Source organism: Pan troglodytes, chromosome 11, assembly GCF_028858775.2.
Source record: "Pan troglodytes isolate AG18354 chromosome 11, NHGRI_mPanTro3-v2.0_pri, whole genome shotgun sequence".
NCBI classification, from domain to species: Eukaryota; Metazoa; Chordata; class Mammalia; order Primates; family Hominidae; genus Pan; species Pan troglodytes.
The window spans coordinates 13351441-13365072 of record NC_072409.2 but is presented as its reverse complement, the minus strand read 5'-3'; the positions used below and the strand labels follow the sequence as shown (position 1 = coordinate 13365072).

Sequence of the window (13632 nt, the reverse complement as noted above, 5' to 3'; positions counted from 1 at the left end):
CTTCCCTGACCACCCCATATAAAACAGCAACACCCTTCCTTATACTTATTTATCTTTGAGACAAACTCTGGCTCTGTCACCCAGGCTGATGTGCAGGGGCTCCAACACGGCTCACTGAAGCCTCGACCTCCTGGACTCAAGTGACCCTTCTGCCTCAGCTCCCCAAGTAGCTGGGACTACAGGCTCACACCACCACGCCCAGCTACTTTTTGTGTTTTCTATAGAGACAGGGTCTCCCCATGTTGCCCAGGCTGGTCTCGAACTTCTGAGGTCAGTTGATCCGCCTGTCTCAGCCTCCCTAAGTACTAAGATTACAGGTGTAAGCCGCCATGCCCAGCCAAAATTTATGTATTATCCATCTCCAAATATAATGCAAACGTCATGAGGGGAGGGACATTTCACTATCTCCAATGTCTAGAATAAAGCCCAGTACTAATAGTTACACAAGAAACTACTGATAAAGGAATAAAAGAAACTTTAAATTATAAATTTTTAAGTTATAAAATAGATACATAAAATGTATTAATTACTTTCACACACGAAGTTGTGACAGACATACAGATGTGTCACCCAGCTCTCCCTTCAAGAAAGAACTTGCTGGGAGTACTGTCAGCTCCTGTAGACATTACCTCTGCAGAGCTACCTTGCCCAAGGTCATGTGCTTCCCAAGACAATCCCTCATCCAGTAACCAACGGAGACAAAGGTATAAATGGTCCAGCCATTTCTGCTCAAAGCAGGGCAACTCTAAAAGTCCACGTTAGCTCCAGAGCTCCCTGTGGAGTCAGCTCCTGTTGTTCACAGTGTACCACAGCTCAACTTCTCCCTGCCAAATCTTGCTTCTTCCCTTCCACAGGAGTTGAACAGAAGAGCACTACTTAACATTCTGGACATTAAGTTGTGTCTCAAATTCTGCTTTCTGGAGCCCCTAACCTGTGATAGTTAAGACAAAAAATACATGCTTATTAAACTACAAAACAAAGCATATCCCTATAAAACAGAAAATGAACATCCCTATAATAGATAGTCCTACAATACGTGTTCTCTCCTTCTACAGAAATGATTACATAATAACAGAGTCTCCTATTTTTAACTGGGCATAAGGCCAACCATAATAAACACTAGTCTTCCTTGCATCCAGGTATGGCCATGGAACTAAATGATGGCCAGTGGGATTTGAGGTGAAGTGATGTAACTTTGAGAACTTGTCCTTAGAGGAATTAATGTGCTCTCTTCCTCCTGACTTTCCCCCTTTTTTCTAATGGGAATATGGACATAATATTGAGCATCTTGGACCACGTGGATGTGGGCAATAAGCTAGTGATAACAGAGCAACAAGAGAGAAGAAGCCTGGAAAAACAAAACAAAACAAAAGAATAGAAGGAGCCTGGATCTCTGTGGAGCCACCATAAAGGCCCTGGGAGGCTTAAACTGAGAAAGAATTAAACCCCCATCTTTTTAAAATCTCTGTAACTTGGGTGAGGGCTACAACTGCTGTCAGTGCTCTGCCCACATTTCCTCCCAACCCTGTGCTCTCACTCCCAACAGCCAGCACCTGCAGGTCTTTGTAGAGGGGCTACCCTCAGTCTGCCAGCACTTCCTGGACATTTATACACTCATCCTGTATTAGTCTGTTTTCACACTGTTGATAAAGACATACCCAAGACTGGGTAACTTATACAGGAAAAAGGGTTTAATGGGGGTGCCTCATAATCATGGCAGAAGGCAAGGAGGAGCAAGTCATGTCTTACATGGATGGCAGCAGGCAAAGAGAGAGCTTGTGCAGGGGAACTCCCCCTTGCAGAACCATCAGATCTCGTGAGACTTATTCACTATCACAAGGAGAACACAGGAAAAACCTGCCCCCATGATTCAATTACCTCCCACCGGGTCCCTCCCACAACACAAAGGAATTCAAGATGAGATTTGGGTGGGGACACAGGCAAACCGTATCACCTCCCCACCAGGGATGGTCCTTAGCAATTACTGATGGGTATGAAAGTATAAAGGCTCTACTTTATTTCTTTGGTCCCTGGCAGTGACAACTCTTAGGTATAAGCTCCAGAACTCCCTTGCAAGACTAGCCAAAGTTGTCTACCTTGAGGCTTTCTTGGTATCACATCCTTGATACCAGCCTCCTCTTCCTGTCCCCAGTCCTACTTTCCCACTCCCTAGCAGGTTTTTCTGAAACTCTTCTCAGTAAGTTGTCTTCCCATAAAAGTTTATCTCAACTCCTGCTTCTGGGGAACCCAACCTGAGGCAGTACCCTGCCTCTATCCCATTCTCCCAGGGTTTATCACACTCAATAACTGTACACCTTTCCAAACCTTTGTCTTTGCATAATCAAACATGTGGTTCTCTTAAACGAAAATGAAATTATATGATATAAACTATGCAACTGGCCTTATTCACTTAAAGTATTGCATGGACCACATTCTATGACAGTAAAATATATATACTCCTGACTATTTTCCAGGATACATGGTTGCCTATAACTTAACGTTTAAATAAATATCAAACACATTTTTTTTGAGAAGTAGGGAAAGAATTTTAAAATGGTAGGAAACTTCTTTGATTCACTCCTATCATTCTACTCATCAATGAGAAAAGAAAGATTATATTATGTATACAATTACTTCTAGGAATACCAAAAAGAAACAATGCAAAATTTGTTAAAAGTTAAAAAATTAGCTGGGCGCGGTGGCTCACGCCTGTAATCCCAGCACTTTGGGAGACCGAGGTGGGCAGATCACTTGAGGTCAGAAGTTTGACACCAGCCTGGCCAACATGGTGAAACCCTGTCTCTAATAAAAACACAAAAATTAGCCCAGCATGGTGGTGTGTGCCTGTAATCCCAGCTACTCAGGAGGCTGAGGCAGGAGAATTGCTTGAACTCGGGAGGTAGAGATTGCAGTGAGCCAAGATCATGCCACTTCACTCCAACCTGGGAGACAGAGTGAGACTCCGTCTCGGGGAAAAAATAATAATTTAGAAAAAAAAGTAAATAAATTAAATCATTCTTTTTTCTAGTTCTTTGAACTCCCCAAAGAGTTTAAAGGCCTGAAATAGATACAGACACAGATATATGTAATCTTCAATATATTAATACCTAAAATATTTAAATATTTTATATACAAATAAAATTTATATCAAATACCAGGATAGTCTTACAGTTTTGTGATTTAAAAAGGCAGGAAGAAGAGAAAGAAGTAGGAAGATTTCTCTAACTCCCATTACAAGTCTGGTATTTCAAAAGAATATTCTTTTGTTACTGGCAAAATGCATTCTGGATATTTCAGAAGGATATGTTGCTTGAAATATATATTTCAAGGAAGAAAGATTATAGATATTTCGTGAACCTTCAAGAATTAAAATAATAGCAATGGAAACTTCAATATTTCAATACCAACATTATTTAAGAATGTATATTCTTATATGTATATATTCTTACATATATAAGAATGTATACAAGAATATGAATATTCCTCTAAGAATATTCTTATATGTATATAAATTCTGATCTATATAAGAATATATATGTGTGTGTGTGTATATATCTATACACACACATATATATGTGTATATACACATATATATATATGAGACAGGGTCTCACTCTGTTGCCCAGGCTAGGGTACAGTGGCACAATCATAGCTCACTGCAACCTCAATCTCCTGGACTCAAGAGATCCTCCCACTTCAATCTCCTCAGTAGCTGGGACTACAGATGCACACCACAACACCTGGATAATTTTTTTTTATTTTTTGGAGAGACTGGATCTTGCTATGTTGTCCAGGCCAGTCTCAAACTCCTGGCCTCAAGCAATCCTCCTGCCTCGGCTTCCCAAAGTGCTGGGATTACAGGTGTGAGCCATCATGCCCAGCACATATTTAGAACATGACAGAAAATATAACAATGTTATCTCTTATTGGATGGTAAATCTGGATTACAATTATAAAAGAGACTTAATAAAGCAGTGTAACCTTTATTTTCCACAAAATGACTATACTGGTGCCTAAAATGAAACAGAAGCCTTGAAAAAACAAACTCTCATGAGTAACAAGATTGTTTTCATCTCATTTGGAACTGTTCAATGTTACATATCGAACATTTTGGCAGGCCAATAACCTGTAACATTATAATTTAAGAATGCTAAGATGGGGCATGGCTGCAAGATGCAGTCACACTGTTTGTAAATTAAGAATCGAAGGGGGTCAGATGTGTGAGAGAACTTCTGTGGTGGTGTTTTTCCTATTTGTGAACTGCAAAGGGAAGTCTCCAATCTAGTTATTAAACTTTCAGTCTGTCTGAGGTAATAGCTATTATGCCAAAAGCAATTACTCAGGCTAGTACTGGAGATGTTTGTTGTTGTTGTTTCAGCCGAAGTCAGATAATTCCTGGGTTTGTCTGTATGTGCCCTTATCCCTTAATCAACAAGAACATCTACGACATCAAAATTCTCCCTCCTGTTTCCAGTTCTTCTCAATTGGCAAAATCACAGATTAAAAAAAAAAAATTAGATGTGTGTCCAAAATTGTCTTTACCGCAAATGTTTTGAGACAAATTTTAAAAACAGATTTACTTGTAGGGATTTTGTTGAGATATAGAGAAGTGATTTTGTTGAGATGTAGAGAAACACTTCCTTGAAGTTTATTTCTGATACTGTTAGCTACATTCTTGGCATCCTTTAGGAATTTTAAGAATACATATTCATATCCAGGAAAAAAGAGAAAATATATATGCAGATACTTCCCCAAATTAAACTAAGCATGATGTAATTCCTATAGAATTTTGTTATGAAAGAAATCACTTTTTACCTTTTTTTTTTTTTTTTTTTTTTTTTTTTGAGACAGTATCTCATCACTCTATTGCCCAGGCTGGAATGCAGTGGTGCGATCTCAGTTCACTGCAACCTCCGCCTCTGGGTTCAAGTGATTCTTGTGACTCAGCCCGCCTAGTAGATGAGATTACAGGTGTGCACTACCATGCCTGGCTAATTTTTTTGTATTTTTAGTAGAGACAGGGTTTTGCCATGTTGGCCACGCTAGTCTCGACCTCCTGGCCTCAAGTGATGCACCCGCCTCAGCCTCCCAAAGTGCTAGGATTACAGACGGCAGCTTTTCATCCTTCAAAGAAAAACAAATACACACCTTATGTTTAAGCAAAACATAAGAATTATCACTGGTACTTTGGCTTAGGCTCTGGCTGGCCTTGAACATTCCAGACTTTGAGTGAGTAATGAATATGAGGAAATCATGTGTCTGTCAGTAACAGGTGTTAAATTCTACTGTCTCTATGAATTTGACTACTCTAAGTACTTTGTATAAGTGGAATCATATTTGTCATTTTGTGTCTGGCTTATTTCATTCAGCATAGTGTCTTCAACGTTCATCCATGTTGTAGCATGTGTCAGAATTTCATTGCTTTTTACAGCTAAATAATATCCCATTGTATGGATATAACACATTTTGTTTATCTGTCCATCTATATCAATGGACATCCGGGTTGTGTGCACCTTTTGGCCATTGTGAATAATGCTGCTACTAACCTTGGTGTACCAATCTGTTCAAGTACCTGCTTTCAATTTATCTGGGCACACGCCCAGAAGTTGAGTGGCTGGATCATATAATAACTCCATGTTTAATTTTTTAAGGAACTGCCATACTTTAATGTAAGATTTTAAAGCACAAATATCAGTGTATTCTACAGATCTATGAGAAGTAGCTCTTGTCTCTTGTGGTGATTGCCAACATTTAGCTTAGAATTGCAACTTGCAACATATATGTCAGAAGTGGCCCAGGTTTTCACATTGGAAGGGAAGAAAAAGTAGTAATAAAAGCAATCACTTATTGACTGTTTATTATGCACCAGATTCTGAGCTGAGAGCTTTACACAGATTCTTGCATTGAATCCTCAAGACAAACCTACTTGGTTCTACTATCTCCATTTTAGAGAAGAGTAAGCAGGCCAGATAGGTTAATGACATGCCTAAGATCACAAAGCAGATAAGTGCCAGCACCAGGACTCAATTTCGGTTCTAAGTCAGAGCCTTTGCTTTAATCACTATTCATTCTTTCAACAATCATTCATTAAAGGCCTATTACATGTCACGCAATGTTCAAATTGCAGGTAACACAGTAATGAGCAAAACACACATAAAATGTTCTTGGACTAAAATAAGTTACCTCTAGTAGGGGGAGACAGTACAAATTATATAAATTACATAGTATATTAGATGGTGGTAAGTGCTCTGGAGAAAAAGCAAGCAGACAAAGGGGACAAAGAGCTGCAATTGGAAACAGGCTGATCACAAAAGACCTCACTAAGATGACATCTAAGCAAAAATAACTTGAAGGAGGTGAAAGAATAAACCGTGAGGGAAATCTGGTAGAAAATTATTCTAGGCAGAGAAAAGAGCAAGTGCACAGGCCCCAAGTTAGCTTGCCTGATGTGTTTGAGCAACAGCAAAACACTGAACTAAAAACTGTGACTGAGCTGGGCACGGTGATGCATGCCTACAATCCCAGCTATTCAGGAGGCTGAAAAGGGAGGACTGCTTGAGTCCAGGAGTTTGAATCCAGCCTGGGCAACACAGTGAGACCCCATCTCTTAACAACAACAACAACAAGAAACCCAACTCAGACTGAAGTGGAACCAGCCACAGATTGATGAGGAGGGGAAGAGGTCAGAGAGATACTGAAGAACCAGTTCACGCACAGCCATGTAGGCCACTGAAAAGCCTTCAGCTTGTATACTGAAGCAAATGAGGAGCCAATGGAGCGTTTTGAACAAGGAGTGATGTGATTTGACTGACATTTTAAAAGGATCTCACTGGCTACTGTATTGGGAGACAAGAACGGAAGCAGGGAAGCCAGTTGTAAGACTGCTCTAACAACTCAGGCCACAGTTTAAATCAGTAGAGAGAGTGGAAAATAGTTAAATGCTGAATATTTCCTAGAGATAGAGCTGAGACTTACCAATGGATGGGAATGCAGAGGATAAGACAAGGTGAAGAATGACTCCAAGGCCTTTGATCTGAGCAACTGGAAGGATGGAATAGCCACTGACTAAGATGAGACCTCCAGACCTGTCTGGGAGGTCTACTAGGAGCTCCACTTTGGAAGTGTTAGGGTTGAGAAGCTACTGGACATCTGAGCAAAAATGCAGAACAGGCAGCTGGAATTTTGAGTCTAGAGTTCAGGGGAATGGTATAGGCTGGAGTCAATTTAGTACCACAAAATATGTCAAGAACTGTGTCAGACACTAGAAATACAGGGATGAATACATAGTACTGACCAGCCAAGAGACTGAAGTACATCCTTTCCCCCTAAATGTATTTCTCAGTGTGTTTGTTAACAGTTGCTATGAAAGAGCAGGGAAAATGTCAGTCAGCTAAACAGTTTAGATTTCCTTTTGAGAATTTTTCAGACTTGAATAAACTAAACATATACTGTGACTTTCCACAAGGGGATAGAGACATCAAGCTGTTATGTGAACTTCTTAGCTTTTGTTGAAGTGTATGTTGTAGGCACATACTGGTCTAGGGCAAAGTTCTCAACTCCAACACTATGGACACTTGGGACCACATCATTCCTTGATGTGGGTGCTGTCCTGTGCACTGCAGGATGTCTAGCGGCATCCCTGGCCTCCACACACTAGACACCAGTAACACACCCCACGTCGGTGACAAACATGTCTCCAGACATTGCTAAATGTCCCAAGGGACAAAATCACTCTCAGTTGAGAACCATTGGTCTAATGTTATAATATATGCTTCCATAGGAAAATAATGATATTCCTTTTTCCCAAGTCTACTTTTATTTATTTAGCAGCAGAAAAGGATCTATTCATCTATCCTAATTATCCCAATGATGAGTTCATTACCGTTTCCCTACTTAAATCGGTAAGAGGCCATTAGACATGAATTTCCTCATTTTCCCCTGCAGCCTCTATCTTACTTACCCTCCCTCAGTCCTCCTCTTTCATAAAGATCAGCTGCTCCTCCAGCCACCACTTGTGCACTGGATTCCAGTCCCACTTGTCTCTGACCACAACTTCACCATCAGCTACTCCCTGCCCAGTAAGTTTAACCTCTCCCTCAGCCTTCAAACATGCCAATTTTTTCTCTTACCAAAATGAAACAAACAAACCCACTTTTTTTTTTTTTTGAGATGGAGTGTCACTCTGTCGCCCAGGCTGGAGTGCAGTGGCACGATCTAAGCTCACTGCAACCTCCACCTCCCAGGTTCACGCAATTCTCCTGCCTCAGCTTCCCAAGTAGCTGGGATTACAGGACCCCGCAACCATGCCCAGCTAATCTTTGTATTTTCAGTAGAGGCGGGGTTTCGCCATGTTGGCCAGGCTGGTCTTGAATGCTTGACCTCAGGTGATCCACCCACCTCGGCCTCCCAAAGTGCTGGGATTACAGGCGTCAGGCACCGCGCCCAGCCCTACCCAAACACCTTCTCCTCTCCCTTAAGTCATCTCTCTCTTTCTCTATACAGCTAAATTTTCATGAGGTTCCATCTTAGACACCTGCCCTCTGCTTTTCCTCACTGCATGTTTCCTTCTCTGCCTAATCAAGTCTAGGTCTACAGTCATTTTTCCACTCTCTCAAAGATGAGGACCTCTTACCTGCCCAGTTCAATGGTTTCCTCAGAGGCCTTCCCTACCTGACATCACCTAGTGCTGAAAATATTTTTAAATGAACTCCTGAAGAAACTTTCTGACCCAGTGAGCAATCTCTCTTGAATCCCATGACATCATTCCCCTGGTTCTCTTTTCACCTCATTGATGGCTTTCTCGCAGTCTGTTTTCCTGTTTCTTCTGCATCCACTAACACAGGTAGTCCTTTGAGGACGATTTTTCAGTCCTCTTCTAAATGACTTCCAGGACTCCAAATACACCTAGGAATTCCCTATTTAACTCTGACCTCATATTCTATCCTGAGCTCCAAATTAAGATTTTTAATAGTGAGATGGCAGATTTTTAATAAAAAGAACCAGAAGTAATATTAACATTAACAATAACAACCACCACCAGAAATGTCTTTTACATCCCAAGCACTGAAGAAAGCACTTTATAAATATTCACTCATTTAATTTGCCCCTCAACAAGCGGTCCTTACTATTCCAACCACAATAATGAAGTTACAGTCTCAGGTTAAACAACTTTCTTACACAGCTAGTAAATTGTAAATCTAGGGCTGGGAACAGATTTTACCTCAAAGCCAATTTCTTAATCAAGTGATGTTGTTTCACCTTATCTTTTCGATTTCTCCTCAAAATTCAATATTCTTAGGACTTCCTGAGTTTCACAAACTTATAGGATAATTTAAGGTTAACATTCAAACTATACACTCTTGGCCTCTGTATTAAAAGAGAAACATTTTTTTCTAAGAATCCTAGGGCTAAAAGGAAGTTAGTGTTATATAATTCATCTCTCAGCCTGTAGGGAGAAGTGTATCTAACCCATTCCAGACAGATGGGTATCTTCTATTTTTAATGACATCTAGGAAAGGAAACTCTCACCTACTAAATTTAGACTGTGAGCCAAAGGAAAGAAGCATATCTAATTTTATGCTCCATATAGCCAGGCCTTCACATATAGTTGGTAATATGCATCCTAACAGGATTATTACCACAAGTAGAAACAAACACTTAAAAACTACAATAAAAAAATAAAGACAATAACTAGAAAGTGATTCAACTGGACTCTTCAAGTTCACAAGAGAACAGAATCATTCCAGTCCAAATTACAACAGAGCTGACATCGTAACAATTCTTCCTATTATATTAAAACCCATCTGGCAGAAGTGATTGGAAAAACGACAAAGGAGTGTCCAGTAAGATGCATACATGTTTCACGGAGGTACCTAGTTTTTAAAAGTTAACTCCAAATCTTAATGCAGAAGAGTCATGAATGAATCCTAAGTCAGTAACACTTTGAGGTTTATAGTTATACCTTTGCCACTGCTTATTCTTAACTCTAGCCTTTAAATCTAAATACTTCACAACCTCCCTAAGAGATTTCAGTCTAATTCTGTCTGTCAGATAATCTTTGCTGGCTCTCAAGACATTAAGGAAAAAACAAACAAAACAAATATTGCACAAATGGTGCAAAACAAAGAGATTTCTGATCCTGTGTTTTACTTTAAAAAAAAAAAAAAAAAGGCCAGTGCAGTGGCTCACGCCTGTAATCCCAGCACTTTGGGAGGGTGAGGCAGGTGGATCACAAGATTAGGAGTTCAAGACCAGCCTGGCCAAGATGGTGAAACTCCATCTTTCTCAAAACCCTTTGTTTGTCAAAAAACAAACAAACAAACTACACTGGTAATGTGCTACTAAAAATACAAAAATTTGCCAGGCATGGCAGTGGGCACCTGTAATCCCACCTGCTCAGGAGGCTGAGGCAGGAGAATAGCTTAAACCTGCAAGGTGGAAGTTCCAGTGAGCTGAGATAATGCCACTGCCCTCCAGCCTGGGTAACAGAGCAAGACCCTGTCTCAAAAAAAAAAAAAAAAAAAAAAAAAAAAATTAGTGTCAACACTGTTTTGTTCCCTGAATAATAATAGCCTTCAAAGGGGCTTGACAGTTTTTCACTTCTGCTGACAGTCAACTGATACATCAACTTTCATAAATCACCTGGTGGTAAGAAAACCAAAGCCATCATGTACCTCTAAAACTTCAACTCCAGCCTGGCCAACATAGTGAAACCCCATCTCTACAAAAAAAACTTTAAGAATTAGCTGGGCATGGTGACATGCCCCTGTAGTCCCAGCTACTCAGGAGGCTGAGGCAGGAAGATTGCTACCACTGCATTCCAGCCTGGGTGACAGAGTGAGACCCTGTCTCTAAAATAAATAAATAAAAATTCAAATAACTCATTACTGCAACAGTAAATAAGGAAAGATTCTATTTCTCCAAGAGCTAAGTCTGCTCCTATTCCCTTCATGATACTGGGCAAACTATCTGTATTTTTATGTTACCTATCGCTTCTCGGCCTTTTGGCCAAGATCCAAGTGTAGTATCTGTTCTTATCAGTTTAATGTTACCTGTCTCATGTCCCTTCTCCACAAAATAAAGGAATTTGAATGTTCTTTAAAGTCCTTCAGGTTCCAAATCTCTATAATTCTGTACAGTGTATCTGAATGTGTATAGTAGAAATGGGCAATATATTTTAGGAATAAAGAGAACCACAGATAAATACTTTGGCACAATTGCTTATACATATTGTCTGTATTTCCACGTTTGGCATAGAGAAGGAAATTGCTTACATTACTATATTTTATCTCCAAGAACCTAAAGTCTCTCTCCTTATAACTTTCCAAACCTTAATCTCAGAGGATAAACACTTTCTAAGAAAAAGATATAGTTGGCCGGGCGCGGTGGCTCACGCCTGTAATCCCAGCACTCTGGGAGGCCGAGGCAGGCAGATCATGAGGTCAAGAGATGGACACCATCCTGGCCAACGTGGTGAAACCCCGTTTCTACTAAAAATACAAAAATTAGCTGGGTGTGGTGGTGCGGGCCTGTAGTCCCAGCTACTCAGGAGGCTGAGACAGGAGAATCACCTGAACCCAGCAAGCGGAGGTTGCAGTGAGCCAAGATCACACCACTGCACTCCAACCTGCGTGACAGAGTGAGACTCCATCTCAAAAAAAAAAAAAATATATATATATATATATATATATATATATAGTTAAGTCAATATTTAGCCAATAAGATCTTATAAAGTTTCTTAAATTTTGGTCTAAATACCTTAAACAGTTTAAATTTGTAAGTGTAAGTAACTGTCTTCAAATAAAAGCATGATAAAAAAAAAAACACAAGCATTGGAAGATTCATTTCCAATGGCCTAGTCATCCAGTAAAATTTTTTAGCATCATAAGCTTTATTTCCTGTCTGACACCCTCAGGGATCTAGTTTGACAGCTCCTCTGTACAATTTCTACTATAAGACTTCTCTGTCCTCTCTTGGCACATGTAAACTGCTGCTAGGTAATATTTCCTTTGGCAACAAATTATATACTTTATAGAAAGAGACCTTCAACTGAACCCTCACCACTCAAACCCACATTCTTCCCAAACATGTGAATCTTAAACTAAGTCTTGTGTAACAAATTGGACACATTTTATTACACTGAAATGTGAAATATTCATTAAATTCTCCCCACTAAAAGGAGGATTCAAGTTACAATCTCTCTTAAAGAGAAATCAAAAACGGTTTTGCTAAATCATATGCTGAACTGGCATTATTTTTCCTTTTTTTTTTTTTTTTTTGAGACAGGGTTTCACTGTGCAGAGTACAATCACCACTCACTGCAGCCTTGACCTCCTGGGCTCAAGCAATACTCCCACCTCAGCCTCCCAAGTAACTAGACATGTGCCACCATGCCTGGTTAATTTTTTTTTTTTTTTTTTTTTTTTTTTTTTTTTAGTTTTTTGTAGCATCAGAGTCTCATTATGTTGCCCACGCTGGTCTTGAACTCCTGGGCTCAAATGATCCTCCTGCCTCAGCCTCCCAAAGTTCTGGGATAACAGATGTGAGCCACCATGCCTGGCCTTGAGTTATTTTTCTTTCTTTCAATTGCCCTTGAATTATAGGCAGATACATATTCTACTAGGTTTCAAGAAATGAAAACAAAATTAACTGTAATCTAGAAAAATAAATACAACAGGCTGGGCACAGTGACTCACGCCTGTAATCCCAGCACTTTGGGAGGCCGAGGGCAGAGGATCACAAGGTCAGGAGATCGAGACCATCCTGGCCAACATAGTGAAACCCCGTCTCTACTAGAAATACAAAAATTAGCCAAGGGTGGTGGTGTGGGCCTGTAGTCCCAGCTACTTGGGAGGCTGAGGCAGGAGAATCGCTTGAACCCAGGAGGCGGAGGTTGCAGTGAGCCGAGATCGCCCCGCTGTACTCCAGCCTGGCGACAGAGGGAGATACTGTCTCAAAAAAAAAAAAAGGAAAAAGAAAAGAAAAAGAAACAAAACCATATAAATGGAACCTCCAAGGTTTAAGAACCAGAGCCAGGCAAGATAGCTCATGCTTGTAATCCTAGCTATTCAGGAGGCTGAGGTGGGAGGATAACTTGAGCCCAGGAATTCAAGAGCAGCCTGGGCAACATAGTGAGACTCTGTCTCTAAGAAAATTTTAAATATTACCCAGGTGTCGTGGCATGTGCCTGCAGTCCTAGCTACTCAGGAAGCTGAGGCAGGAGGACAGCCTGAGCTGGGGAGTGAGCCTGGCTGCAGTGAGTTATGATTGTGCCACTGTACTCCAGCCTCGGCAACAGAGCAAGACCCCATCTCTAAAAATAAATTTTAAAATGAGTAAATAAGCTCCCTCTCCCCTCTCCATCTCCATCTCCCTCTCCCCACAGTCTCCCTCTCTCTCTCTTTCCACAGTCTCCCTCTGATGCCGAGCCGAAGCTGGACTGTACTGCTGCCGTCTCCACTCACTGCAACCTCCCTGCCTGATTCTCCTGTCTCAGCCTGCCGAGCGCCTGCGATTGCAGGCGCACGCCGCCATGCCTGACTGGTTTTCGTATTTTTTTGGTGGAGACGGGGTTTCGCTGTGTTGGCCGGGCTGGTCTCCAGCTCCTAACCACGAGTGATCTGCCAGCCTGGG

At 40.8% G+C, this 13632-nt stretch overlaps 1 protein-coding gene and 1 pseudogene across 7 annotated transcripts in view; one reads left to right on the top strand and one right to left on the bottom strand.

Annotated features, from left to right (window-relative positions):
* SCAI (suppressor of cancer cell invasion) overlaps positions 1–13632 on the bottom strand; it is a 197400-nt gene that overhangs the window by 148349 nt on the left and 35419 nt on the right. The gene's annotated exons all lie outside the window — the stretch shown is intronic.
* LOC112204502 (U2 spliceosomal RNA) lies at positions 10988–11195 on the top strand (annotated as a pseudogene).